This window comes from Acromyrmex echinatior, chromosome 16 (genome assembly GCF_024713525.1).
Source record: "Acromyrmex echinatior isolate Ae372 chromosome 16, ASM2471352v2, whole genome shotgun sequence".
In the NCBI taxonomy this organism is placed as follows: domain Eukaryota; kingdom Metazoa; phylum Arthropoda; class Insecta; order Hymenoptera; family Formicidae; genus Acromyrmex; species Acromyrmex echinatior.
In genome coordinates this window covers 4,447,812-4,473,622 of record NC_141867.1, presented here as the reverse complement: position 1 = coordinate 4,473,622, position 25,811 = coordinate 4,447,812, and the positions used below count along the sequence as shown (strand labels likewise).

At 33.6% G+C, this 25,811-nt stretch overlaps 1 protein-coding gene across 2 annotated transcripts in view; it reads right to left on the bottom strand.

The window, feature by feature from the left end:
* LOC105152735 (uncharacterized) overlaps window positions 1-21,429 on the bottom strand; it is a 111,654-nt gene extending 90,225 nt beyond the window's left edge. Inside the window, exon 1 of one of the 2 annotated variants that reach the window (XM_087414820.1) lies at window positions 21,226-21,429. The gene's annotated coding sequence lies outside the window, so the exon portion shown is untranslated. The remainder of the gene's footprint in view (window positions 1-21,225) is intronic. The other variant, XM_087414819.1, reaches the window with a different exon arrangement.
* Between the last annotated feature and the right edge of the window lie 4,382 nt (window positions 21,430-25,811).

Here is a 25,811-nt window from a genome sequence, read left to right as displayed (position 1 = left end):
TTTCTACATCGTGACATTTAATTGCATACGAAAGAACTAAGAGAAAAATATTTGGTATTTATGACTATAAACTACATACCATACTTATATTATCTTAATTACACATGTTACCATATAATTATGGGTTATGGTTGTAATGTTAACAATAATAATAATTGTATGTTCTATCAGCAAATATGTACATATAGTAGTATCAACAAAAATGATTACAAATTATAGTTGAATTATACTAATTGTAATCATTTGATGGTAATAACTATTGTATAATTTATAGTTATTATCAGCAAATGGTTGCAATTACTATAATTTAACTATTTGTAATTATTTTCGGTGCAATTATGTATATATTTGCTAAAACAAAAATATAGTTATTATTTATTTACATTACAATAGTTTAATAACAAATAATTAGAGTCATAAATATATACCGAAAAACTCTCAGTAGGCTATTCTTAAAAAAATCTCAGCAAAACGTAATCACAAATTGTGGGCATTTTAATTTTTGATTATCCATTTTATGTCGATATCGTCTTTTCACTCGCACAAATATTTACAACAAAAACGCGCTGTTTTTCTAAACATCATATATCTACTCTTCGAGAAACTTTTTAACTTGCTGAACGAACAGCGATGAAAATAAGGCCTTGTTAGTCTGGGAAATTACTCAATTACTGAAGCACATAATCGGTGAAGGGCGGATTACCACCGTTACTTCTCCGCACAATCTCTCAGTTTATGAATAATACAAGCTCGCGTAAACACTGCGTTTTCGGCATGCTTTTCCGTTGATTCGCGACATCCAGCAAATCGATGCGTTTTCGAGTGCTACTTATTCCCACCAATTAGCCATTGTCTGTTGAGCACAGTCATCGAATGTAAGAGGCGTTCTCTCGTCGCCTCTGGAACAAATCGACGTGGCTGCGTTATCGTAGCAATTGTCGCTTCTGGTATCTCTAATTTCATAGTGGCTCCATTCTTCGTCCTCGCGTACAACAGTGCGACCGCTAATTAAACGTATATGTAAACGCGTCTCTACGTAGATCGCAAATTCGCGTCGCTATTATCTCGTGAGCTATGAGATTGAAACAAAAGCACTCTAATCATGTGAACGCGCGGTCGCTTTACGATACATGCTACAGCACGCTGCTATGTTTGCTAATGCTAAAGCGTATAGATCCGCGTGCTGCAGTTCTATCCGATTTCGCGAGATCATTTCTGTCTATCTGACTACAGTGCACGTACGTGTTTGTTCATGTAATAGCAGCGTATTGGCAAAAGCGTTATTTGCAGATTTGAATTACAATTAAATTATTCGTTAGATTTTCTGAACAACGCTATAAGATTCGTCCTAAAGTAAATACATATAAAATTATAATAAAGAATTACTGTTAAAATTATTTTATTAATTTTATCAAATCGAAATAGTTTTCTAATTTCATTGATGTTAACACAATTTTAGTTCCAATTCTAGTCTGATTTGTATTAGAATGCAAGGAAAGAACGATTTTACTAAAATATATAAAAATTTGTATATAAATCTGAAAATAATTTTATTGGACCATCGAAATAATTACATAAGAAACTCAAGCATGATGAGCGTCCTGTATAATTATTTTAACGATTCAATAAAATTATTTTCAGATACGTATCTATAAATTTTTAAATATTTCAGTAAAATCATCCATTCCGTATGTTATTTCGCGTGAATAACGTACTTTGAATTTTTTTATTTTTAACATTCTAAATTACTCCGCACGACATTTAAGATTGTATAATCGGAAAAGAAATGACGTTATCGCGTTTGTTGCTTTCAGCGTGTTTTACAACGTCACTATATAAAGTTATCAAGTAGTTTGAATAAGCCAGGTTTTTTTTGTGATTTTTACGGTCTCAATTCTCATTAAATATTATGTAGTCACAGTCGATTATGCTCGATGCAGTTAAAATACAGAAGTAAATAAAAATGCGACACAAAAATACATAGGTAGTTGACGAGTCTTAAAACCCCCAGAGTACTATATATTTTCTTGTACAATTTTAAGTAGACGTATTTGGGGGGCTTGGGGATTTGTCGCCTTTACAAGGAAAAGGTAAGCTCAGTGACTTTAATAACTTCGTCCGCATATTTTTACTGTCTTGTAAAAAACTGCGAAAGTTCCATTTTACGAGGTGACGTTTAAAACGCGCGTTGTGCGAAATTCGTCCCCCTTGACCATTTCTCTGATATAAATCGGCGATTATGTGCACGCAGAAATTGCGTTTGCAACTCAGGAACAACGTATCTTTATTGGCTGTTGAAACTTTGTTCCCCTTCGAACGGTTCAAGCTATAACGCGCAGTTGAAAGACTTATTCCCTAAAATGAAAATGTGGTAGTGAACGCTGAATTTTTTTTTTAAAGAATTCCAAGAATAAAAATATGTATGCGCGGATAAGAAATTGAATGCACGTACAATATACGTTTATTAATAATAATAAATATAAGTTAATTATTACTAATAAAAAATAATATATAAAATGATAAAAATCTTTTACCAATTTAATGCTGAAAATTATCTTGAGTATTAAAAACATTGAAAAATAATTTAATAGTTTTAATACAAAATGAATTAATCACTTTCTAGTATCAAATTTCTATAAAGGATGTGTAAAATATGAAAAGAGTTATGATAATAATTAGTATCGATATATGTTGTGTCAACTTTGGAGAATTGCTTTTTGAAATTAGACTAAAGATGTGGATCGATATCCGGAATAGTATTGCAAGTTTGATAAGATCTAGAGTCTTGAGCTGTTCATTCTGTCAGTCTCATACAAGATAACTTTGGAAGTGATTGATCGATATATCACAGGTGCATTCCTAGTAAGCAGGCTTTCGCATCACGGTAAAATGCCTACCAGACGAGCTTCTCTGTGTAACTAGCTAATCACAAGTTCTATTGCAGAGAGGTTGCATCGTCAGCAGGAACTCTCTCTCTCTCTCTCTCTCTCTCTCTCTCTCTCTCTCTCTCTCTCTGTCTATCTACATATCTATCTCTCTCTTGTAACGCAACTAAGATTCTAGCAGATCACTTTACGGGTCACTGCGGGCTAAACTGTTCGCTATGCAGGATAGGTCACATACAGTGCGCAACCTGTCTGAGAAGTGGAGAACCGGAAATGTTCATCCAGCTCCTGTTTCATCGACCTCTCGTTCTCTCCCTTTCTCTCTCTCTCTATCTATCTATCTATCCATTCATCTCAACAGAGAACAGTCCACTGTTCTAATTAAACCATTTCAACTAGGAAGGACAAAGATTAATCCTCGGCAACATCTCTTTCTTTAAGAGCATGGCTATGTGCAGGAACATAGGAACAATAATGGAGTACATGGATCATGAATTATTGCTTAATCATGCGGTAATTAACTACGGACAGGCCACATATTGCTACTACGCGAAGTAATCGCAGCTCTGAGTGAATCGTGACCGAAGAACTACAATACCTGGAATTAATATTGGATTCGTAGCAGGTGTTTCAATTACAATAATAACGCATGAAATAGCGCGTTAACCAAGTAGAGTTAATACATTTTTCCAGAAAAAAAATTTTTAAAAGAAAAAAAAATTAAGTTTCCGCACGACGAAGAAAGCGAGAACAAAGTAATACGAAGATCAAGATCGCTTCGATCCGATGAAGGTCAATATTATTTGTCCGTTTTTGTCGTCAAACAAATGACAAATTTTTTAAGCCCATCGATTGGCTATAGGATAGAGATCCGAGGACCTCTCTATCCTGCAATTAACATGTTTAAAAAATTTAATAACAAATGTATAACAAATGTAATATCAGTCTAACAGCTACATTTGTTTTTCGGTACTGTGACGCTGATGTACACCGTAGTTGCGCATTGCTTCAGCAACCCCCGCGCACGTGTACACACCCTTAACGCCGACTGGGCTTTTCATTACGCAGCGTGATTGATGACGGCCCATCGTCTCGCGATATTATTTTGAGTAGATACGCGCCTAGACCGAGAGCCCGCAGCAAGACCCATTATCTGCCGGTCCTTTCGCCCTCCGACCTCGACGACCACCAATCCTCCACCGCCCTTCTCTCATCGTCCTCATTTCAGCAGCCCGCCATCGCGCACGCTCGCCTTTGGTACCCAAACCCTTTTGTTCGACGTGGTCCGACGGCGCTGCTAATGGAAAGCACTTTTAACCGATGCTAATGGAAACGCGCGCCACCGAGTTATCTCGTCGATACCGACGCGGAGAGAAATCATTCCGAAAAATTATCCCTCCTATCCGGAGCGCGATCTTTTCATCGCTTTCGATCGTCGGATTTAATACTGACACTGCATAGTTGAGGTTGACGCTTGAGGGCTGGAATAATCAGTCAGGGCCACGATAAGGGCGCAAGAATGTTGCTCTTGAGATACTTTACGCGCGCCTTTCGCTGTACAACCGCGAGGAATCTCATGAATTCGGAAAATTTTACTCGTGATACGCACGGAGAGAGAGAGAGAGAGAGAGAGAGAGAGAGAGAGAGAGAGAGAAAGAAATACGAGGCACATACGTATATATATATGTAGATTCGAAAAGTAAGACGTGCGTGAGAAAGAAAGATTTACGTAGAATAAACTTATGTACGTAAATGTATATTTATGTGTCTTTTTGTTTGTTGAAAAGATTGCCGGGAAACTCGCTCATTCATTCAAGTGTAGTTGCGTAAACGATGCTGTAAAAAGACTTATAAGAAATATTATCATATTATTATGAACAAAAGATAAGTGATAATAGAAATAGTGCAAAAGAATTTTGAATAATAATGCATCTTTCAAAGAGATCATGTAACTTTGAAAAATAATAATATTAAAAATGTTCTAGACAGCAAATCATTCAAAAACTGATTCCAATTAATTTATAGATATATTATTAAAAAGTCTCTTTTACTTAAATAGGTCATAATTTCCTATTATTTTTATTTTTACATATTTTTAATAATCTTATATATTTATCTTGTTATTATAACATTATTAAAAATATGTAATAATTGTCTGCAAAGAAAAGTATCAATCATATGATTTCAACAAATTATCCGTATATAAATAGTATGATCGATTATGAGAAAGTTAGTCGAGATTATTTAACGCATATCTAAATAATAAAAATGTAGAATAATATCAGCCACGTTCAGTTTTCCTAACAATTTTATTCCAGCATAATAACATGTCTTTATTGAAAGATTGAGACCGTTGTGTTCATCTGACGTTATTAAACGTCGTCATCAGACCGTTATTATGGAGTACATTTTCTCAAGCGGATAAAATCGAAACTTTCTTCGCTGAGGATGAAGAAAGTGGATTCCTAACGAGAGCAACGTTGCGCGATGGCGTTTACGCCACATCGATCTTTTCCGTGACGAATTTTCGTGTCGTTTCACCTCGTCTCTCCGTCCTTCCCTTTTTTTTTCTTCTTGCCACCACCACGGAAAATTTGTCTTGGTCTTATCTCAGTGTCGTGTTGTAACCATCTGCTACGCGAGAGGGTTGGCGTCGGGCGTACTCCTCGCCATAAATTCCCATCATGTTGAAAAACAAACAGAGTAGAATTGATCCATTCTCTTTCTTTCTGGAAAAGGATGAGCTTCTACGGTACTTTTACTCACATGTATACGCGCGTACAATATATATTGTCCATAAGAACTATTTGCTATTGACAGCGATCGCTTCTCACAATTGCGTTACGACAGAGTAGACGCGTTTATCGAACAGATATATTTAAGACAAAGTTATTTATTTTAGGACAAAAAGTTTAAGAGTTGAAAATAATGTTTAATTTAATGATTACTAAAAAAAAAGATAAGTATTATGATTATACGAAAGGAATTGTTTTGTCGAAATATCTACACTCTACTACTAGAAAAGCTACACTCTAAAATTTCTTGCAGTGAAATCTCACTCCAAAAGAGTGAAAATACAACCACCCTTAAAAATATTTCACTTCTTGAAAAAAAGTAAAAAAAAAATCATTTTCATATTTCTGTTTAGTCAAATCTTTAGATATTTCAGTAAAACCGTTCTTTCCATGTAGCAAAAATCTCTTACTTGATATCTCTTACTTTGACAGTGACAGAGAATATTTCACATATGTTAATGGATTATTCGTGACATACAAGTTTTCTCGTTTATAATTTTCGTTTCCGTGTTCTTGCATATTCTGATGGATACAGCGACTGGATAGTTTATTTTTTACAGACGTCAGTCGTGATTGCGTATGACAAATTAATGATCCGGCACGCTTCATGCATGAAAAGTTCCCTTACGGCGCGAAAAAAGGCGCATTTCGTCAGCGCCGTCGTGTTCCGGAATGAAAATCACGTTTACCATCCGTCAGTCGGACCAGACAACGTGCCCGGCATTCGCCTAGAATTTTTCGTCTAGCGGTAATTATGCCTAAAGATTCGTTTAGTGGGAGTACCGAGCTTCGAGTGTCCTTTCCAGCTCGCGGTCGGAATAGCAAGCGCAGCGACAATGGCAACAGCGGTTTCTGCCGTAGAAAATGCAGACGAGCGAAAGGCCTAGTTTCCTGAGCGTAACTCGAAAGGCTTTCTGCAGCGCACATCATAGAGAAATCCTTACCAAAGTGGTTCTACCGCCGTGATGAGCAACCGAGCGTATGATTTATAATGAACCGAAGGGCCCGCATTCATTTTCGGAAAAGATCTAAGCCCTCAGCAATCCGCCTACAACGCGACTGAATATCCCTGCATGAATTAACCAACTCGTATGCTCGATTCTGGCAGCTTCCGTTTGCGTAATTCGCCGCGTAAACTTTGCCAGGAAAAAGCCGCGCCCGTGGAAAAGTACTCAAATAAGGTCCTCTGAAAAGTACTGAAAGGAGAGACGCTGTCCCCGATCCGGAGCGAAATATGGATAGAAAAGAGGAAGGCAGTTTCAAAACATTTTTCATTTTTCGAAAACTTTTAAATACAATTTTTTCAGGTCAGCTTGCCGCGAAGAAATACCATTTTTTTCGGACAAAAACTATACCATCTACAAAGTATCTACATTTCTCTCACTCGTAGTACCTACAGTTTACGTGTGAAAAATGGCAGTTCTCCTCGCTCGAAACCCGACCCATGCAAAACTGTTACGCAAAACCGTCTCGTATTCAAAACTTTTCTTCTATCCGCTTATTGTTTCATTTGTAAAATAACGTTGGATATGGCTAGGTCAAGATTTGATTTGGTCAATTTGTTCAGAAAATTATATTAGTCGTTTGTGACGAAGTTTTCTTTCCTTGATCAAAACATCAATCAAGATTTTTCTTCATATAATTAACCTTAAGATTTAAAATTGGGTTTTCTATTTTTTTTTTTAAAAAGAAAAGATATAAATCGTTATTTAACCAAGTAATATTTCAAAGAAATGCGTAAGTCACGAATAGCATAATAGAATGGATTCTAATCTATGAGCTCCAAGGGAGATAACAAAGCAAAGGGTTTGGGCGTGGGACATGCCTGGTAAAAATTGTATTTTTCTAATTATAGTTAATTACTAAATTGATGATTTTATAGTGTGGCAACTTTAAAAATTACTCACTACAAAATCATCCGTTTAGTGAATAATAATTTAATTATAATTTAAAAAATACAAATTTTTTTACATTATTATCAGATTAAGTCTAATAAGTTAATAGGAAAATGAAAAACAGAGCCTTAAAGTTATTATTATAAAATCATCGGTTTAGTAATTAATCATAGTTAGAAAAGTATAATTTTTACATTAGGTATCATTAAAGAATGTTAAGTATAACCATAAGTTAACTAGAAAATGAAAAATCAGGTCCCAACATATAACTTGTATCAGTGGTTTCTTTTGTTGCAACGTGGAGTCAAATTATTGCAAACGTTGTCTTCATGTAATTTGGTATTTATCAAACTCGGAGTCAAGAATCAGCAATTACTGTACTAAAGAAAATTATAAGTTAACTGGATACGCTGCCAATGTATTTCATGTCTAAGCACGTATCATTAGATGACCTTATGGGGGAATTCGATGGATTCAGGTTCCCACAATTTTCGTGCGGCTGCCAATTTCTCGTGTGATGAAACGTTTTCCAATTACCTTCAGCGCAAGTAGAATCGGAAGAAAACTCGCGAACGAAGTCACCTCCACGAATGCCACTATATATTTACCAGAACAAGCGCGCGCGGTCGGATAGGAATTACGGTCGTGTTTGTGTAAAAATTGTGTACGCCAGCGCGGCGTACCTTGAATTTGTCCCGGTGAGTTACCTCCACGTTAGAATCGACGACCGCCCTATGAAAAGTTTCCTTTCGACCCGCAAACTTCCAACCCGGCCCCGGTGATTTATTCATGCCTTTTGTACTCGCTTTATACGACGGCGTTTGTTTCTGTTGCTTAGCGTAGCGTGCCATGTCGGATTTGTGACGCGAAGTTTATGCGAAGTGCACGTAATCCCCTGAAATGATATACGACTCGAAAAAGCAACAATTAATTTTGAAACTTTTCAAAACAGTCACATTAATTGTGAAGAAGCACTTTGCACTAAAAAGAATGTCGAATTGATCCACAATGATAAATAAAAGAAGATATTTTAATTTCAGCATTTAAATTTTTCCCCTTCATCTATTTTATGAGATTCATTGTCAGCTTTATCGAATCATAAGTATCTCTTAAATTTTTTCCATCAATTCTGTCCATCTTCTAATCTTCAAACATTTTTCAAAATTTCACTCTGCTTCATTTTCATTCTTTATTTTTCCATTAATTCAAGTATTCTTAAATCCGTGATCGTTTCACGATTCTGTTTAAGAAAATGAGTGATAAAATAATTTGTTCTTTCAATTTATTATTTTTAAAATTCTAACTTAAAAAAAAGTTTCACTTGAAAGAAACGAAAGCTTGTCAAATTCGATATAAAATGGAAACAACTCTTGAGGAATAACACAAATCGTCGGATTGGAACTTATTGATGGAGATTTGCAAATACGGTTTGCGAAATTCTTTTCTCCGATCTTTCCTCTTCATACATGATGCGACAAAACGATTGCTTGTCGGACCGTTCATAAGAACAAAGAATCTTTCCTCTCCATGTATAGATTGTATTACGTATGTCGAATATACCAATAACAATGGAGCTCATGCTGGGTTCAGCAATGTCGATTTTTCAAGGCGGCAACGCGAGCAGAAGTCGGAGCTCTTAACGCGATCGCACGGAGATCGTAATATCCAGCTTCCGGAGAACTCTTGAAAAGGAGCAAGAGAGAGTGTCGGAGTGCTTATTGGAAGGTACGACGCTCTTAACCGCGCTGAACTCGACGACTTTTCGCACAGGATCAAGGAAAGGCGTGTCGTCTCATTGAATTCGTGACTTCTCGCGGCATCGTTCTTTAGTCTATATTTTATCCTCTCTTTCATTTTTTCACATCTCTTTTTCTTTTTTTTTTCATGTTTCCCCTTTAACTGATGTAATATCAAGAAGGAAACTATGTCGATGAAAGATCCGTATTTCTTTAGTAATAACTGGGAATCAAGCAGAATGTAATGGGAAGACGTGTTAACTTGTGTTACATGAAACTTGGTATAATGATACATGGAAAAGGGAAGGGTTTCATGGAATATCGAGGACGGATGCGCGTTTCAATCCTGTGGTTAGTTCGGACGACCTGCAAGCGCTTCATTTCTCTGATATCGTGCCACATTAGAAGCAAATGAGGCCGCAATGCTACGTCGAACGTAAATTTGCTGCATCTACATGTGATCCCACTATGGCCAAGAAATTCATGTCCCTCCTCATGCTCGTTGCGTTACGAAGATGCATTATATAGATGCAGATTGAAACTTTACATTGCATAATTAAATATTAATCGACTTCGAAAAACGATTTGTTCTCGAACTTTTTAATCTTTTATGTGAAAGAAGGAAAAATACGTTTTCTTGTCTGAATGTACTTTGTCGGGAATGTCGAAAAATTATTAGTTCCGAACTTCGATAAATCACTATTGTCCTAGTTCCGTATTCAATGAGTAATGTACTCGTGTAATCGATGAATATTAAGCTAAAAATCTTTTATACGCTTGATTTAATAGATCCACTTGCGATACTATTATGGGATTATAATTTTGTATTATATTGACGTTTATGAATTGGTTTATCGATGAATGTAAAACGATTAAAACTATAATAAAATTATCTAGAAAATTAAATTAAATTATAAAATTTCGACGTTTTAAGATGTTTCTTAGCATTATTATTAAAATTGACAATCAATTTAATTTATGATATTATAATACTACTATTTCCAGTTTTGATTTAGAATTGCATTTTTAAAGACCGGCCGTATACGACGCTCAGTTTGAAGTATTTAAAAATAAAAAATTTAATTAAGTATTCTATATATAATATATAGAAATATTATTAAACACTTATTGTAAAGATCTAAATTGTAAGATCTAGCCTTGATCGTCTGTGGCATTTCTTTACTTATAATGTAATAAATTAAATACTTTAAACATTAAAAAGTTAATGAAACCTTTCAATTTATTTTAGTAAGGAAAATATGTCCTTGACAAATCGTCTTTTAGATCCATTATCGTATATTTGTAATATATATAGTTTCAGTATTTTTAATTTCTTTGTATTGGTTTCCTCTTAAATCGAACTTTTTATTTCAAAGTAGAGTAATAAATCCTTTTTAACGGAAAGAGTTATGGAAACTCAATGAGAAAACATAGACAATAATCGGAAGGAGTTCGTTCATGAGGTATGTGGAATCGATCTTATCCAAGTACATCCCGTAAGAAATGAACGAAGAAGCCGAGGGACAAGGGTGAGAAAAGTGCAGTTAGTTCCAACAGGTAGCTGCGGATGCGACTGTGGTTTAAAAGCAATTTTCTTGTCACACCCCGTCACATTCTTCTTCGATAGTTTGGAAACGATCGACTTCTTCTTGATTGCATACATATTGGGAGCTTTATCGGTCGATATTAACGGCTATGGTTCGCCTCGCAGTAGAAAATTATGGCTTGGCATTGCGAGTTATTTATAGAGCCTCTCTACTAAATGCCGTCGATAGTCGATACTATTTCACCGTATATCGAACATTCGCGGACAAATATATCATTTCTTTAAAAAAGTTTTAACGCGCAACGTTTTTTCCTACATATTTCTTCCTATAATTCCCTAGACAAGTTGAATTTATCGTATTATTTAAGGTAATTAGAGAATATAAATTTTTTGAGCTTCGTGACTTGCTTCTCGCGTGTATCAGAACTCGCAGTTCCGCCAAATGCAATATCCGTAAGCAGGATAATGAAATTTGAAGCGCGAAATGCAGATGACGACCGCAAATGTATAAATGAATAAAGTTAGAACTTGCTACGGTTCTCAAATTTTCGGTACGACGAAACGAGGCTGAATGAGCGACCACATACGAAGTTAATGGTTGCATAATTTATGCAGATCGCCGCGCTACTCGAAAGCTTGTACTTCCAAAACGGCCACCGGAAACGTACACGATTTTGAATGTCGTTGAATTTGCGTTGATCGCGATGGACTATGCATTAAAGCCGTCAACGCAGCCGGATTGGCTCTCCTGACAATAGGCGTGAATGAATAATTTATTGCGCAAATTGTCTTCATTTCTAACTTTGTTCCCCTGAGTGCGAGTCTATAGATTTATTACATCCTTGGTTCTCATTTAGTAGTTTTATCGATCTCAATACCTATCGCAAGGGCATCAATAAAAATTCGAAGTTTTAATAGCCATGCGGAAACAGGATTATTACTTATATCTATATCGCACACATATTAAACTTTCGACTACTTCCCTGCTTATCTTTAAAGTATTAGTCAAAGACGAAGTGTTATTCTTTAGTTAGTAAACTCTGTAAGGAATATATTATGAAGCTTACGAAGTTTCACGGTCGAGATATACGAATAATCAAGATATTCCGTATAATAATTAACAATGAAGTTATAGTAAACAATAGTTTAGTTCTTCAAAGTTTCCATTTTATTGTGCAATCAATTATTCTCATGATATGAAATGTTATATTTTTTTAGAATTAATCTTGAATTTTTTAAATCTATTTTTTACCTATTTGACATAAAGACGTGGTTTCTTTTATAATAAAACAACATACAACTTTTAATGTATCTTTGCAAAAATTTCTTTCTTTAATACTTAATCTAGTTTTACTTTCTAAAAAGTCTTACGAATACATATTCAGGGTTGCCACAGAAAATGAATTATAAAATTCCCTGACTTTTCCAGGTTTTCCAGATAAAAATAGAAAATTTTCCATGAGTAATATAAAATATGTAAATTTTAAGATTTAGACTCACGAATTGTAGAAAAGCTAGTCTATATTATTAAAAACAACGCAAAAAAACTTAGTAGCATGGTATAATTATGGGTGCAAATTCAAGCAACAAAAAATAAATTAGTTTTGGAAAAAAGAATGCAGTTATGACGAAAAAGAGAGATCAAATAAAAATACTGAATAAAATATAAATTTTAATATTATTTTAATATTATTATTTTATTAAAATCGTTTAAAGTGCACAAATTTTAAACTACATTAGACTATAAACGTCAGATATATTTTTAAAAAATCATAATTATTATTTGGAATAGGAGCAGTTTCAGGGAATTATGAGCAAATTTTGAAATTCCAAACTTTTTTACATTTTCCTCTGGCTTTTCCCGATTTTCCAGATCTGTGGCAACCCTGATATTACTCTATTCTCATTCGGAGCAATTGATAATAATGATTGACTCTTGATATGTTTTACACGGGCTGTCTATAGATGAAGACGTCACTTGCACCCCCAAGACTTTTGGGAATCCTGTGCGGAATTGCACTGGGCGCTCCTAAAAATCTTTAAAAATCTTTAAAGTCATAGTTGCCAAGATAGTTTTAAGATATAACGCCAGGCTAGGAAACGCGTTCCTCTTTGTAAGATACGTCGCAGCTTATACCATCACCATTTATCCGTTGATAAATTTCCAAATTTGAAAGTTTTGGCGAATCACGCATGTGCTTGAGACGTATCTCTGATCCGAGTGCCTCGCGGAATTCGCATGCATCCGCTACGTATGCATCTCCAACCCTCTATCCTCCCTCCCTCCCCCCCTCTCTCTTTCTCTTTCTCTCTAGTCTCTTCCTCTTTCACCTAACTCGATGACGCGTCCCGCATGTTCGCCAACTCACGCGATCGCGTTTCCATCGAAGAAGAACTCTACGTCATTACGAAAAAGAGCAAGTTGAGTTTCTAATCCGCTAAAATCCGTCTTCCTCTTTCAACTTCAAACTACGTCTCGCAACTTCGCCATGTCAGGAAGTATGATGAGGTGGGTCAGGGAGATAGGATGAGAATCCACCCTCTTTCGCGACTTCGGATCAAAGTAAATAATCCTGCCTCGCGAAATACTCGGACATAGTTTGAATAACATAGACTTGCTCGTAAAAAAATTATAAACTGCATATAAAGCATATTCTTCCTTTTTATCCTACTATCTTACCTAACTTCTGAATTTTTTGTCGTTATTTGTAGAATTATCTTATTTTGAAATATAGCTATAAATTAATAAATAAGCTTTATCTGATTATTTAATTGCAAAATTAAGTAATAGTAGAAATCTAGAAATTATGATTTTTTGTGTATATTTATGACTTTGATTCTCTTAAGTAAAGAGTATCAAGAATTTTATTTGATTCTCGTATTAATTAAGATTGTGTTTAATTCAATTAAAAATGCAGTTAGATAAATGAAATAATATTTAATTTGATAGGACGAGAGATCACCTGTTTCTCATCTACACAATCCATTATGTGATAGCAAGAAGGAAGATGCAATAATAACGGAAAACATTGTTTGAGCTGTTTGCATATCTGTTCAGCTGTAAAAAATTGATGGACGACTAAATCGCGATGAAGGACCGTGAAATCCTGTGGTACTGTTGTGATATCTATAATCAGCGCTTATATCTTGTTTGTAAAGTTTCCGCACTCGTTCCCGTCCGTAAAGAATATCGCGGTATTTGCTTCGGAAGTAGACCGCGAGGCAATAACATTCGCGATCGCGCGGCGCGACAAAAATTTGCATCGCCTGTTATGCGAAGTGAAGTGGGTCGAGCGACATTGGATGTATGTATGTGTATATATATATAATATATATATATATATGTATATATATATAAAAGGAAAGCGTTGCTTTTTACATTATAACATCAGCTTTCCGAGATCATTGAACCGGCATCAACAGTAGGTACATCTTTCTACAGCAGAATAAAATGATTCTGCTATAGTTATTCAAAATGCTTCTGATCGGTAAATATCTTCGAGCGAATTTACTTATTTTTATTTTTTGATTTTGAATAAAATATTTAAATAAGAATAAGAGACAGAGCAATGAAAGTATTTAAATAAATTATTACATTTTTACATGTAACATAATAATAATCAAAAATGTTCTTTTTAGTAAAAGTGAAGAGTTAAATCAGTTTTTATTTTGAATATATTAAACCACGCGGGACGCGAGATTGATCTTAAAATGAGAGACTCGCGCCAACAGGAAATGACAATTAAAATCGCAATCAGACTTTGAGGCAGTGGATTTGCATGAATCGTAGTTGTTTTGATCAAAGCCGCGTCGTGCGATAGAAGAACCGCGCAAATTAGGTTCACGGTCGTCGACCTGAGCGCAAGATTTATTTCGTTTCCATTAGTTTATTATCAGTTTACCCGAGCTAGTAAATCGGATTTAACGCTCATTACGAAGGCGTTTCGAGAAGTGTGCGTAGTTACGTCGGATAAGATCGTCGGGATTCGATCCGTGAGCGAGAGACTATCTCGCGAAGGGAAGCCGAGATCTCTGAGCCAAGTTACCGCCTGGGAACTTCCGTTATACGGAGCCGGATTTAATCTCGATATTCAATTCGGGCAATCTGCATGAATCGGGTTACTAGAAGTAGCTTTGAGCCAGCAGACTTGTAGATTGAAGACTTTCTTAATATAACAAGAATCACTTACATAAAAATATAAGCTTAAGAGCAATAGCGTTTTGATCGCACAACATGAGCAGTATAATAAAATGCGTATATAATAGAATTAAAACAAGTAAAACAATTCAAAGCTAATGGAAGTACAAGTTGTGATGTCAAAATTTTTATTATTTTAAGAGAAAGATGATGTCGTTATTCCAAATTAATTGTACGTTTCGACTCGCTTTGGAGTCCTCTTCAGCAATGTAAATGCAGAGATATTAGTTTACAGTAAGTAAAAAATAATGCCTATACTGGATTTTGAGTGCTTTAAATAATTCCATGTGAGAATTTATACTACATTTGCAGTTTTTTTAATTGCGCGCTGAATTGATTTTTCGGATTTACAATTAGAATGCAAATGAACTATTATAGTAATATCATTGACAAGCAATTTAATAATTTGATGCTCAATTAGCATCATTTTAAAAGAGATCTTAATGTACTGAAAATCTTTAAATAAATTTATTGCGAAAAATATTATCTCGATATTAATTCAGTAATCCATCAAGATTTAAGTCATTCACAGACAGTTAAAATTAAAGTACAGCATCTAAGTCGATTAAAACAGATAATCAAGTATTATGTTAAGTACAAAAGCGACCCACAATAAACCGAGAAAATTATGATAATATTATAATAACTTTTAGAAGTATCGTTAATATGTCCAAAACTGTTTTTGAATACTGATTTTTGAAACTATAACGATATATGAAAATAGTTATATTTTTGATGAGTATCTACTTAAAGTAACAATTTTTTACTGAATGTCAAGAGAGGAATCCATTTTTAGAAATACCCATGTTTTTTTTCCTGCCAGTGGCATAAAGACAATAATAAACAGTTGTTACAGCGTTGTGTCTCGTAGATCGAGATCGGGATCGTTTTATGCCATGCTTTAAGCTCCTGTTCTTATGTAAATCCTCCCGCCATTGTATGTAACGTTGAGCGATTCTGTTGCATTTATGTGACTTTTCGTGTTGCGAGAATTCCGTTCGGGTTCCTGGTGCGGGATTGAAAATATCGCCGGGAATTTATTCGACCGTTATTAACTCGCGAGTCGTACCAGATGTTCGTACCTATGCACATAACACGGTTCTTTCTCTTCGCGATGCTCTCAATCTTCCGATACAGCACTGTCCCGATTTTGATGCGGAAATGTACGCCCGAGGTTCGCACTAGTTCTTTCGACAACAACACTTTACTAGCGTGTCGTAGCGAAGCGATACCAGCCCTTTTCGATTCCGAAGGACGCAACAAAATTTCTTGTGAGAGTGGGACGCTTAGATTTTATTCCGCATTCGTCGTGTTTGTCCTTTTGTATTCGACGAAGTATCTCGCTCGAACAAATTTTCTTTCCGGAGTATTTGTAATTCAGATTGCATTTACTTCTTTATTTATTCGAAGTACCACATTCTCTCGTAATACAATCAATCGTAAAACATTATATTATTTGTACAACTACAAATACACACATAATAAATTTATTTAAAATATACTTTATTATGTATGTTTCATATAACAGATACGTCATAAAAATAGTTAAATTCTTTTTTATCGCGTATTTTAATGGCAGACTTGTAACCCTTTTAAAAATGATAAGAAGTAATATCGTTCTAATTTACTGGATTTTTATAATTTAATTGGAAGCTTACAAAGACAGTTAATTTCAATCTTTATTTGATACCGTAATATTACAATATCCAATTGTTTTTACAATTGTTATTTCAGATCCTTTACCGTTTAACCTAATTCCTCTTCCTCTTTTTCTCCCTACTTTTTTCTCTCTGCTTCTTTTAGTTTTACTCGTAGCTTTTATTCTCAAAGATGTTCGCTGTTACTCGGTAATCTGGATACTCCGATGCACCAGAAACAGGGTAGAAGCGAAGGATTGCTAGGTCAGTGCTTTGTAATCCCGGGACTTTCTGTAACCTGCATACAGTCGCGCAAAATATTGGTTTGCTTATCCTACCTCGTTGAATTCAACCCTACGATTCTGCTTTGCGAATGCTGCATCATAAAAGTCAAATGACCGCGTAAAGGAGGTGGTTCGTGTATCCTGGAGAGTTGCCAGAGATATAGCCAATACTGCGAAATTTAATTGTTTGCGCGAGCGAGAGAGAGAGAGAGGGGGGGGATGCATAGAGACGAAGGGGTGAATAGAGAGAAAGAGAGAGAGAGAGAGAGAGGTGGGGGCGGGAGAGGACTTTGGATTACGGTACTCTCAAAGTGTAATCCGATTACGACTCAGCCTCCAATCCACATCCCTCCCCCCAATTACCGCACCCCAGTCGCCGTAATTGGACCGACGTGTACTGACCGGTGTAATTTCCGTCAACGAGGTGGACTGCATCGTTACTTGATCTCCACTTTCTAAACGACAAGTACCTCCCGGCTGTGGCCACTCACGACAACGACTTGTGGTTTAAACTGGATTTTATTTTCGTGAAAAACACGTCGGTGCAATCCACCGTTCTGTAAATCCACTTGAATTTACCAGAAACTAGAAGCACAGACGAAGTACTAACGTTGATAATAGCCGATTACGGACCCGGTTGTATAGAGGGATCGATACCGATATTAACTGTCACGGTATTGAGCATCTCTATGAGGAGGAAGTGCCAAGTAAATGCGAATTGCACAACTGTGTAATTAATTCGATAATTGGTTAATATTATGATATACGTTAAATTGCTGTAATATGTATTTACTTAAAAAAGTTGATAAAAGTAAAATTATTCGTGTAAATTATAAAAGGCAGAGAGTTACAAATATTCTAAATGTTATTTTTTGTGTACAAATAAAAAATAAATCCTTTTATGTTAATGAATGGTTAATAATTCTACAGTGACTTTTCACTTACGACAAAATTATTTCTTAAAAATTATACTCTAACAAGACGAATTATCTCATGTTATTTTTTTTGTTCATCGATAGATTTATATATACTCTTTTTTTTATTAAGTAGTGCAGCATAACAATTATTTTATAATTTCACAGTTGATTCGTTCATCCGTTCGTTTGTACATACGTCTGTAAGATTTTTCAGAAACGATTTTTTTTCTAATTCTACTTTTGGTAATAGATATCCAAGAATCTTCTCAAATAAAATACAGAAGTCATAATAATATTATATAAGAACATCTTTATACAATCTTATTTGTCACTTAGTTTATTAACTTAAGTTCACATATTTGTGACAATTAGTAATGACGTCCTGTGATTTCATTATGATTTAATTACGACTTTGTGTTCTACACGATTTAGATCCGCTAAGGTGAAGTATGAATCAAATCAGCTGACTATAAGAGTCAAAAAGAGAGGTTAACATCAATTTTAACAAAATTTCAGACAAATTTTTACAAATTTTTTTATACTCTTAGTTATATCCGTTGGAAATTTATTAATTATTTATTGTCATTATATATATTTATAATTGCCGATGATGTTTATTTCTTGAAGAGTAGTAAAGTATTATAGGATCGATATACATCTTACGTATGTACGTTTGCCAAAGATACAAGTAACGAGCAGTTAAGGAACGAAACGATCACCAAGGGTGCTCCAAACTTGGGAGTGGCTCGTCCACGATGCGTCTACGTTTTCTCGACTTCTCTTGTAGCCACGGGCTATTGTTCTTTCAATAATGGACGAGCCACTTCGAGATGAAGCGAAGATCCAACAATAATGGCACCGAGGAAAATGCTATCGATGTACGTGTCGCGAAATGGCACACGTGAGACCACGTAGAGATAATGTTTACACTGCAGGATGCACGTTATATAAATCGACACGCATGCGAACACATTTTTATTTCTCGCCATATATCGTGTATCTCTCCTGTATCTTGTATATCTTCAGAATCGAGAAATGTGCATTAAAGTACTTTTTCCGTTTTATTTCCGCGTGTGACGTACATCAGTCAATCAAGTATTCAATCAGATTAGAAAATACTAGTTTTGTAGAAAATGTCTGTATAAAATATGCTGCTTGATTAATAATAAAATATAAAAAGATAAAATTTTCTGCATGAAAAAAATATAATTAAAATTGTTTCTTTTTTATAATCTAATTTTATAAAATTTTCTTGAATAGTATAACTGCTTAAAATTATAGAATAATGAAAAATAAATTTCGTTCTATAAAAATTTTGATTTTTAGATTATTATTTATTCATGAAAATCAAGTGGGTAATGTAATTTCTAAAGAAAGTATTTTGCTTATTTCAGCATTGTGCTTATTTTTATAACAGTCGATCTTTGTAACATTTATAGTAGATCTAATTCTAATTATTGGTTTTTAAGATTAAAGATGACAATATTATGTGAAATATTCACGAATGCAGAATCGGAAATAACGCGCACTTTTAGAATAAGTTGCGTATTGTTTACAGCGATATTATGTGACCCATCCGAGCGTGAGTCCGCTTTTACAGGTTATACTGTGCGTTTAGCGAACGTATCAATATTGGCGCAAAAATCGTTGATGCAACGCGCGGAGCGGTCTCCATTAGACCCATCGTTCCCTCGTATCCCGTCGGGCATGCGTTTTTTCGAACGATCTACTGCGAGAGCTCAAAGCAGAGGGGACCGTCTCGTCACTGTTGTTTCGGTCGGCTGGAATTGCGTGTTGGCAGCACAAATGCGTTACGCTCTATCAACTTTTATCCGAACGTGCCACCCGCCCATGCTCGTAGCCGTCGCGCCGAACCGGAGGTGTTTTGGGCTCGTGCCCAGATTTGCATGATATGGTAATTTTTCTCGATACGCGACAGCAGTGTCACATGAGCATCCACACGATTCTTCTTTCTCTCTCTTTTTTTCTCTATCTCTCCTCCCCAGTCCATGCAACGTATGGCACATACGCGGTACTGTATCACCCTGGACCCTGGAGGCGCAGCTAGACGCGACGAATTTTAGATCGAGAGATAGATCTTCGTACGCTAGTCGCAAATAATCCCACACGTGGCGAAATTCAGATGAGGGACAAGAACGCCGCGATTTATATCGCAGTTTGTGTTTTGCATTGCAGTCTGCGACGTACAATTTTCTCTTTTGATACGTTAACATGCTATTGTTCTCTATTAAAATCCTACTTGTAAGAAACAAGAAATGTATAAACATGTGAAAAATTGTGTTTATGACGCTGATTTTCCGTGCAAATTTATCGCGAAGTGAAATGAAAGTTATCTATATGAGAGTTTCAAGCGATTCATATTAACGAGATAAGATATATAAGTAATAGATTTATCAATCTGATGAGAAATTATAATTGTAATGTAATTAATGTCAATTAAAATCATCAATAAATTTTATTTCTTGAGAATTTCCGATTAATATCAAGTAATTTTTATTGATTTTTCAGATATTGACATTTCAAGTTATTGAGGATAAGAGAAAGAGTAGGTTTAAGATTCGTGTATTTCTTTAATTCTTTGGAAAATTAAATTTATTGAATAATTTTATTCAATTATTTATATATTAGTGAAACAATATTAATGTGCTTAAAAATGAATAAAAAATTTGAAAGTAAATTTATTTATAATTAAATTCAATTTAATTTACTTATGATTCTATATTTGTTTTCACAAAATATTTTTCTGAAATAAATTGCAAAATACATTGTTATATACAAAATATTTATATATGATTTTTCTATAAAAAACATCTGCTTTCGCAATATCGTAATTGACGTTACATAAAGTTCCCAGCTTTTATTGATCTAGAGTGTGGCGATATTAATATCAGTATTGGTCAATACAGCGAAGTACTCTTTATTAAAGTAAAGAGAGAGCAAATATCACAGTGGGAAAAGATAGCACAGTATTGTAAAATGCGAAGTTTAGCGTACACGGAACAAACAGCGACAATTTGAATATTTCCGTACTGAATGTACCACGTAACGTAATCATTTTTCGAGTCACTTATTAAATACTATACCACTCAGCTAAATCTTCTTAAAGGTGTTATTGTGTTTTACATTTTATATGTACATTAATCTATTTTGATTTAAATTTAAGAGACAGTTGTGAAATGAGAAATAAATATTCATAGCGTGCATAGAAGCACATCCGAAAGTTAAGTTGTCGTGCGCTTGCAACGTCGTGAACCGTTAAAGTCCATCGTTAAATAAGAAGCATTAAGTTACGGCAACTTGCACGGACTGACCTGACACACGCCTCATCCGCGTTTACCATGCAACTACTTTCCCGTCTAGCCTCAGAAGGCTCAATCTTATGTGCACGGCGGTGAACACGTCTCGTTACACTGCCATCAGCTCCGTGTGCAGCGAACAAACAGACCTCCCTTGCGTGAGACCTCGTTAATCTTGCGACGGGGTAACAAAGCCGTACAGGCATCCCGATGTCGTGAGGAGAATGAAAGACTTCTCGCCGGGAATGGGGAGAGAAATGCACAAGTCACATTACGATGTAGGCGTGTGTAATAAAGTGAAACAGCCACTTTATGGCACAGGTTGCATGTACATTTTGTAATCTAAACGATGCTACGTTATTTCGCTTCGCTGTTTTACACCACTGTTAACATTTCGCGTTGGGATTTTGCCGGACTCGATCGTTCTTCACTTTATCGAGTGTGCGAAAACATTTTTATCAATGCTTGTCGATAGCATGATAACATGTGTGCGAACGAACATAAGCAATGATCTTCGTATTTTCCTGATATTTTGAAATCTTTTAAATAAATAAAATACATCCCAATAAACAAGGTAACATCATTTTGACGTTAGAGATATTGTTTACTAATTTTATAACTACTTATGCAATTAATTTTATATCAATATAGATTTATTTATGCAGACTCCAATTACTTATATTTTTATTATTTAATGTATATGCAACCGAAATTCTGACGGACTATATTTTAATTTTCATGCCAATATGAAATTGATTACTAACCAAAAGCTTATGATTGATTTTGCTGTCAGCTTGCGTAATTTAATTTATTAAATGAATGGCTTGATAGAAATCAATCACCAGATGCAAGTATTCCATCGAATTGAAGAACATTCCTTCTACTGTAATTTAAAGGCTCGCGAGCCTGTCAAGCGCCTATATTTGCGGATCAAGTCTATTCAAACGACCAGTTCAACAATGAGATCCAAATCGCATTTAAATCCTATATATATATAGTGAATTTTCCTTGGATAACGAAAATAATCAATATGAGATGAAACACATAGAAGTATACATATGTGTATATATATATATAAATTTTTCATAAAAAATATTTAAAAATTTTGTATAGAAACTATTAAAATAACAAAATGTACTTGACGCTTTATATATATATATATATAAAGCGTCAAGTACATTTTTTATTTTAATAGTTCTATGCAAAATTTTTTAATATTTCTTATGAAAAATTTTTGTAACAAGTTAACTGACAAAAATAGTGTTCAATTTTTAGAGTTGCATTCAATGGAAAATAACTGAGCCAACAATTTAGCCAAATCAAGACCCTCCATCGAATAATATTTAGTTTAATTATAGTAATCAACAAAAAAAGAATTCTCAAGATTTTCAAGAAAAAAAATGAACTGAATGCCCTCGTTCTCTTGGATAAAATTAATCCATGAAGAAAAGTTAAACGATCCGTAAAACATTAAGGACTTCGACGAAGAGAGCAAATCTCAGATCCTCCTAAGCAGTGATTTCGCAATAGTCAATGAACGACAATCACTATTTATCTCTGTAAACAATATAGAATCTCGAATATCTTTGTGATAATCTATTTAATATTCATTATTTATTGCACTTCTATTATTTATTGCAAGAAATTTACGCGAAAAAAATCTTCAATTATTAAACAAAATTTTTTTTCAAAAAATACATAGATAGAACGATTTCTATTATTTTTATTATAGTTAGAAGAACGAGTATATTTAATAATAAAATTCATGCGCTTTTATTCTAACTTATCACATACATGCGTGTACCTATCAATAATAATTATCGGGTACCAATTGTTCGAGACATATCGAACCCGATAACAATGGAATTTTTAAAAAAATTACAATTAAATTAATGTTATAATTGGCATTATAATTAAATAGGGACACAATTTATCAATTATCTTTTTCTAACATTAACTTTGACATATTAAAATTAATTTAAACAGTCTATATGAAATGTATTCCATTGATATCAAGGTACCTATTCGATTTGTCTCGAAATTATTAAGTACTCGCATGTATTAAATTATATTCATATAATAATAAAAATATTTAGTGAATAAGTATATATGAAGCTTTCTCTTTATAAAATTATTGAATCAATAAAAGCTAACATTTTATCAAATAAAGTTTCAACGCATGTATTTTAGTTTAAAACATATAGATATACGTAGATCAAAATAATTTATATTACTTAATAATTAATATTATAACATCCATATCCTGAAATGGCAGAATCCCTAAGCAGGTACCTGGAAAGAGAAAAATGGTTTCTTAAAAGAAACCAAAAATTAAAAACTAAAATATACTCGTTCTGAATTATTTTCTTTGTAAAAAAGTTGCCAAAAATAGACAAACTAATTATGAATATTAACTTAATAATCAAAATTTTGTGTAAGCATTGCTTCTAAGCAATCGTCGTATTCATGTTAAATCTACAATTGATTTTTTTATCATCAAGATAATTAAGATAATACTAATACAACATTAATATTAATGTAAGAATATGTAATGAAAAAATATTAAAAAATTAAAAACATTAAAAACATTAAAATCATTAAAATATTCTTTTAAAATATAAAAATTAATTTCATGACTCCACTTTACAATTCACAAACTGAACGTCGTTTATTGACTATCGGAACTATTTATTGTTTCCGAAAATCGCTAAGAAAGTCCGAATAATTTTGGCTTCACATGGATACTCTTAATTTAATTTAATTTTAATAATTAACACGCTTTAATCATAGTAAAATGATAAGATGCAAATTGACAAAAAATAACTTTTCATGATGAGGATTATATACAATTTCCCGCCTGTACAAACATGTTGATTGAATGTTTATCTGATATGAAAAACAATGATGTTTTATCGAATCAATCTCGTCTGAGAATAATATTAATTTACAGCAAAAAAAATAATTTGATCCAAATAAGGTGTCTCTTACAGATTTCTGAATGTTGAAAATAATAATGTAAGCCAAATTTCATCAGCATGTTAGATTTCTGAAATAATGAGTTTTAATGTGCAAAAAATGATTTTTTACAATATTTGAATTTTTTAAAGTTAAAGTTAGTAAAAGTTAATCTTGAAATTCTAATAAAAAATTATGACTGTTTTGTCCATTCTCTATAAAACACATTTTTTATTTCAATATTTTACTTTGTTATGAAAGATTTAAATACAGGAATTTTCTAAAATAGCAAATCCGGCTATGACGATAAAGTCATATATAAGTAAATATAAATAATAAATAATTTATTATTTATATACGAGTACCTATAGTTTCTAGTTTGTGACTATCGATACATACAGGTCATACAACTTTTGTCTGATTTTTTTGAAAATGCATTTTTTTCAATATATTCGAGGAGACCAATTAAAACGAGACATTTGTGTACGTGTAAACACACATGTACAGGCCGTCTCATTTTTTAATTGCCCACCTCGAATATCTCAAAAAAAGTAAAAAAAAAAAATGTTTCAGAACTTGTATAGTCTGTGTATACGTATCGATATTTACGAACTAGAAATTGTACATATATAGGTATAACTTCATCATCATAAGCGAAAAATTTGCTAACTTACTTAGAAAAATCCTGTACGTATTTAAATTCTTCATAACATGATTAAAAAGTAAAATATTAAAATTTAAAGAAATGCATTTTATAGGAGATAAACAATACATTCATTTCTGATCAAAATTTCAAGATAATATTAACTTTTTTACAAAAAAATTTTATCTTGCAAGTCATTTTTTGCACATTAAATCTCGATTATTTCTGAAACCTGATGAAATTTGGCCTGCAGTATCGTTTTCAGCATCTAAAAATTTTTAGTAAATACCTCATCTGTGATTCAAAATAATTAAAATAATTACACACACACACACACACACACGCACGCACATGCACACGCACACACACCACACACACACACACACACACACACACACACACACACACACAAAATATATATATATATATTGTGTATAATATATGTAGTCATATTCGATAGAATGCTTTCATGGTGAATAATTCTAAAATAGTAATTCAAAGATAAACACATTGAAATATATCTGCTTCTTTGATTTCTATGAAATTTCAAATAGAAATAATAAAGCATGCGTGGTTTAATTTTCAAATTTAACGTATATTTGCTTAATATGCTTAATTATATTTGAATTAGGTTTTAATAACATCCACCCGAATTTAATATTATACGTGTGTATTAGAAACTTAAAATAATGTACACAATAATAATAAATAACAGATAGTATTATTAAATTGCTTGTCAGTTTAATTAGTGATATTAGTTGCTTTCCATTTACACCGATTCTCAGATAATTCTCACTTGTGACGTCATAACTCAGTTGAATGCGCGTTCCTTTTACATTCTGACAAGTAAGATTTAATTAAGTTTTTGCCTATAATCTACACAAGATCGAGACCATGTACTTTAAATGAATTAAGTGAACAATGAGTGAATCTCGTAAACTCACTTTAAAAGTGAGGTTCAAACCTGTGTTGTCATGTGATAACTTTTTATCAAATTGAGCAA